The following is a 6,000-nucleotide window of genomic DNA, read 5'->3' as shown; positions in this document are numbered from 1 at the left end:
TGGCCAGGTTTATTGTTGATGAAGCATGGTACTAGTATTCTGCAGACTCTACTGTACCACTAATACATGTATGCCCATAACAATGGACCAGCTCAGTGAATGGCGGGACTTTCCATTCCTCCCTAGGCTAGGCCAAGACACAACCTCTGAGATAAATCTTTGTACCCCGATACCAACAAATTACGTACTGCCACTCTGACATAGTTAGTTACTGCCCCCTGTCGTCCATATTGGTTCGATCGAAACATCTCTATTACGTACTGTCATCCTGACCTTATCTTTTAGGAGTGGACAGTGTGTTCCTGTTATCCTTGGGGAATGTTTTTGTACCATCCTAGAAATTGCAATGTTCTGATACCACTTGATATTGGGATGTGTTTGCGTGAGTGCTTTGTGCCTAGCACTTCTTAGGAATGTGTATTTCTGCAATATCAGCCCCATTCTTGCCTGATTCTGTAAACAGAATCACAGCTTGTCTTTGCTTTTTATCAGTAAAGCTTTGACTACTACTTTCGCCCAGGCCTAAGACCTCTGATACAAGGGCTTATGTCTCAGGCTCTCTTCCTACTACATTACCCCACTTTTTGTCTTTTTATGGGGAGGATGTTTACCCATCATCTCGGAAAAGCATAATGCATGGACTGAAGATGGCCCACTGGGCTAAACACTGTTATGTGGCCACCTTACTTTCCCATCCACACTTTTATGCCCCATCTGTTCCTCAATCTGAACATTCTCTCGTACAACTGATGGACAGATTTTATTTTCCAATTGTTTTTAGTCTCTCATAGTGGACCTGGGAATGTTAGGCATGGGACCATGACTGAGGAATGTAGTTTTATGATTGAGCCTTGGGGGCACTTTTAGATAATTAATATGTATGGATAATATAGATATGGTGTATATATTTGTATGTTACATATGGGTATGTATGCGTACATATGACAGCACTTTATATCCAAGCATAACAATCCTTTTCCAGTCTGGGTGGCGTAGTTTGGCGCTTGTTGCACTGCAGATAGCGACACACTCCTATTAAGGCACTTACAGTTACCACCTGGATTATTATTGGTACTAGGCTGAGTGTTCTGAAATACTGGGATAGACATTGTTATAGTGTGTTCCACAGTGCTATGTGTAGGAGAAGTAAAACAGAAATTTGGATTAGTGACATTAAAATGAGGCCATAATATATAAATGTCTTAGTTACTACACAATACTGTTCATTCATGTTATAGGTTACCCTTACTGCTGGATGTAACCCTCTGGTAAACTTTACTGGGCAGGAAACAGGAACGGCTAGCTTCTCTGTTCCATTGGATGCATTGCTCTGTGATATACCCATAGTTGATGTAGATCCAGGTGTTTCTTGTGGATGCCGTCTTTCAGATAACCTACTGAATGGACAGTAACCAATTTATTAAATATCGCTGCATTAGGATTTAGTATTGGTACCCAGATACCCAGATACTGAACGAGATTGTTTTCAATAACATTTGCTTTGCATAGGATGCACCACTGTCATTATATAATGTGCAAAATTCTCAATAATGAGAGCGGGCAACCCTGGAACATGTGAGGGACTAGATAAATACAGCTGCCATGTGCAGGAGCCACTGGCAGCTGCCTGAAACAGTGGGCCACTGGGACACAGACGTTAAACCCAGGAGTGGATCATGTTCGTAGATTCCAAGGCCAGAAGAGACCACTGTGATCATCTAGTCTGACTTCCTCTAGAACACAGGCCAGAGAATTTCCCCAAAATTATTCTTAGAGCAGATCTTTTAGAGAAACATCCAACTTTGGTTTAAAAATTCTCAGTGATGGAGAATCCACCAAAATCCTTGGTAAATTGTTCCAATGGCTAATTATTCTCACTGTTTAAAAACTGTACACCTTATTTCCAGTCAGAATGTGTTTAGCTTCAACTTCCAGCCGTTGGATACTGTTACACGTTTGTATGTTAGGCTGAAAAGTCTATTATTAAATATTTGTTCCCCATGTAGGTACTTACAGACTGTTATCAAGTCACCCCTTAACCATCTTTGTTAAACTAAATAGATCGAGCTCCTTGACTCTATCACAATAAGCAGGTTTTCTAAACTTTTAATAATTCTTGTGACTCTTCTCTGAATCCTCTTCAGTGTATCAACATCTATCTATAATGGTGGGCACCAGAACTGGACACAGGATTCCAGCAGGAGTCGCACAAGTGCCAAATATAGAGGTAAAACAACTTCTCTAACTCTCCTTGAGATTCCCCTTGTTATTATCATGGTATCTCATTAGCTGTTTTGGCCACATGATCACACTGAGAGCTCATGTTGAGCTAATTATCCCTTCATGGCCCAAATATTGTTCAGAGTCATTGTGCTTCCCATGACAGATTCACCCATCGTGTAAGCATTGCCTACATTCTTTGTCCCTAGATGAAGATAGCTACATAGCTATATTAGAACTCATATCTTTTGCTTCGATCCAGTTTACCAACCAATCCAAATAATTGAATCACAGAAGATTAGGGTTGGAAGACACTTCAGGAGGTCATCTAGTCCAACCACGTGCTCAAGGAAGTACCAACACCAACTAAATTATACCAGCCAGGTCTTTGTCAAGCTGGGCCTTAAAAACCTCTAAGGATGGAGATTCCACCACCTTTCTAGGTAACCCATTCCAGTGCTTCACCGCCCTCCTAGTGAAATAGTGTTTTCTAATATCCAACGTAGAACTCCCCCTCTGCAACTTGAGACCATTGCTCCTTGTTCTGTCATCTGCCACCACTGAGAACAGCCAAGCTCCATTCTCTTTGGAACTCCCCTTCAGGTAGTTGAAGGCTGCTATCAAATCCCCCCTCATTCTTCTCTTCTGCAGACTAAACAAGCCCAATTCCCTCAACCTCTCCTCATAAGTCATGTGCCCCAGCCCCCTTATCATTTTTGTTGTACTTTGCTGGACTTTCTCCAATATGTCCACATCCCTTCTGTAGTGGGGGGCCCAAAACAGGACCCAATACTCCAGGTGTGGCTTTACCAGTGCCGAATAGAGGGAAATAATGCTCCTACTGATGCTGCCCAATATGTCGTTGGCCTTCTTGGCAACAAGGGCACACTGCCGACTCATATCCAGCTTCTCGTCCACTGAAATCACCAGGTCCTTTTCTGCAGAACTGTTGCTTAGCCAGTTGGTCCCCAGCCTGTAGCAGTGCAAGGGATTCTTCTGTTCTAAGTGCAGGAATCTACACTTGTCCTTGTTGAACCTCATCAGATTTCTTTTGGCCCAATCCTGCAATTTGTCTAGGTCACTCTGGACCCTATCCACTCTGGACCCTATCCTCCACCATATCTACCTCTTCCCCCCAGCTTTAGTGTCATCTATGAACTTGTTGAGGGTTTAATTCATCCCATCATCCAGATCATTAATAAAGATGTTGAACAAACCGGCCCCGGGGCCGCCCCCCGGGGCACTTCACTTGATACCAGCTGCTAACTAGACATCGAGCCGTTGATCACTACCCGTTGAGCCCGACAATCTTGCCAGCTTTCTATCCACTTATAGTCCATTCATCCAATCCATACTTTTTTAACTTGCAGGCAAGAATACTGTGGGAGACCATATCAAAAGCTTTGCTAAAGTCAAGATATATCATGTCCACTGCTTTCCCCATATCCACAGAGCCAGTCATCTCATCATAGAAGGCAACCATGTTGGTCAGGCATGACTTGCCCTTGGTGAATCCATGTTGACTATTCCCGATCACCTTCCTCTGCTCCAAGTGCTTCAAAATTGTTTCTTTGAGGACCTGCTTCATGATTTTTCCAGTGACTGAGGTGAGGCTGAGCGGACTGTAGTTTCCTGGGTTCTCCTGCTTCCCTTTTTTAAAGATGGGCTGTCAAGGCTCCTTCCCCACTCTGAACTTTAGGGTACAGATGTGGGGGCCTGCATGAAAACTTCTAAGCTTAATTACCAGCTTTGATCTGGTCCGCTGCCACCACTCCCAAGGACTAGCTCCCTTCCCTGGGTAGCCTTGGGAGACTTTCCACCAATTCCCTGGTGAAGACTGATCCAAAAACTCCTTGGATCTTAAAACAAGGAGGAATTAATCATTCCCCCCACCCTCTCACCAATTCCTGGTGAGTCCAGATCAATCCCCTTGGTTCTTAAAACAAGGAAAAATCAATCAGGTTCTTAAAAAGAAGGGTTTTAATTAAAGAAAGAAAGGTAAAAAATCATTTATGTAAAATCAGGATGGAAAATAACTTTACAGGGTAATCAGATTCAAAGAGCCCAGAGGATCCCCCTCTAGCCTTAGGTTCAAAGTTACAGCAAATAGAGGTAAACACCCTAGTAAAAGGTACATTTACAAGTTGAGAAAACACAGATAAAACTAACACGCCTTGCCTGGCTGCACTTACAAGTTTGAAATATGAGAGACTTGTTCAGAAAGATTTGGAGAGCCTGGATTGATGTCTGGTCCCTCTTAGTCCCAAGAGTGAACTCCCCCAAAACAAAGAGCACAAACAAGAGCCTTCCCCCCACCAAGTTTTGAAAGTATCATGTCCCCTTATTGGTCCTTTGGGTCAGGTGTCAGCCAGGTTACCTGAGCTTCTTAACCCTTTACAGGGAAAAGGATTTTGGAGTCTCTGGCCAGGAGGGATTTTATAGTACTGTACACAGGAGAGCTGTTACCCTTCCCTTTATAGTTATGACATGAGCATTATATTTGCCTTTTCCAATCATCCAGATGCAGATTGCTCTGAATCCATGACCTGTCCTCCTCATTATTTACAATCCCCAAATTTTTGTGTCATCTGCAAACTTTATCAATATTCAGACATGAGAAGGGTAAGCAGCTGAGTTACTAAAACATGTCTCTGCTTACACATGTCAGTAACTTATTGTGACGGGATCCCCAGGGTGCAGCCCGGGACTGTTGGACCGCTGTGCCCGCTTAACTCTCCAGCCTGGGCTGTCTCTCACAATGCTTTGCTAGTGACAAGCAGCAAACCCCTTCAGGCCCTGTTATCACTCAGCACAACGACATGTGGAGCCCCACACCCAGCTAGATTCCATGAATGCTCCCAGAGCCACTCATGAATCACACAGGGAAAGGCACCAGCCCAATCCTCCCAGCTGCCAGCCTTGTACCTTAGGAATATACCATCTTGCCCTGCTCAAGATGATGAGTGTGATTTTATTATTTTTTTTCACCACATCATCAATGGAAAGTGGATTTACACCATCCTTTGTAAACCCGAGCATGTTTACGAAACACTTCAGGAAAACTCACTGGTAAAGATAAACAGTAGAACATGTTTATTGACTCCAAAACATAGATTTTAGGTGATTATAAATGAGAGGCAAAAAGTCAGAGTTAGTTATCAAAATAAAATAAAATATAAGCACACTGTCTAAACTCTCAAACCTATGAGACTGGGCAACATTGACATTAAGCTGTTTTTTCTGAGCCCACTGGATATTGCAGTTCATAGTACACAAGTTTCACCCTTGAAACCTCTGCCAGATGCTTCTCTTGGATTCTTCAGTCTTCTGAGTGTCTTTGTTGCTTGCAGAATAGATTGCGGTGGAGGGGTGGGGAGTTTTAGGAGAAAAGGTCAAGTGTGGGCTACTGTGTTTTGTTTTATACCCTTACTTCACGTGCTTGGAGAACACAAGTCCAGGCATGTCTGCTGGGCATTGCCCCATGCAAGATAGAGCAATTGCCCTGATGTGGCCTTCGGCGAGTTTGTCATTGCATTGTAGCTCCCTTGCTAGACAATGGCTGTTGATGTTTATTCAACACCCTCCAGGGCATTGGTTACTTTTCCTTGCTGTTGTCTCTGGGGAACACAAGAACATAAGAATGGCCCTATTGGGTCAGAGCAAAGGTCAATCTAGCTCAGTATCCTGTCTTCTAATCATCAAGTGATACATCCCCTGTCACTCATTCTCAGTTTCTGGAAAACAGAGGCTAGGGACACCATTCCTGCCCATCCTGGCTAG

The sequence above is a fragment of the Trachemys scripta genome, chromosome 1, assembly GCF_013100865.1.
Source record: "Trachemys scripta elegans isolate TJP31775 chromosome 1, CAS_Tse_1.0, whole genome shotgun sequence".
NCBI lineage: Eukaryota > Metazoa > Chordata > Testudines > Emydidae > Trachemys > Trachemys scripta.
This window is presented reverse-complemented; position numbering follows the sequence as displayed.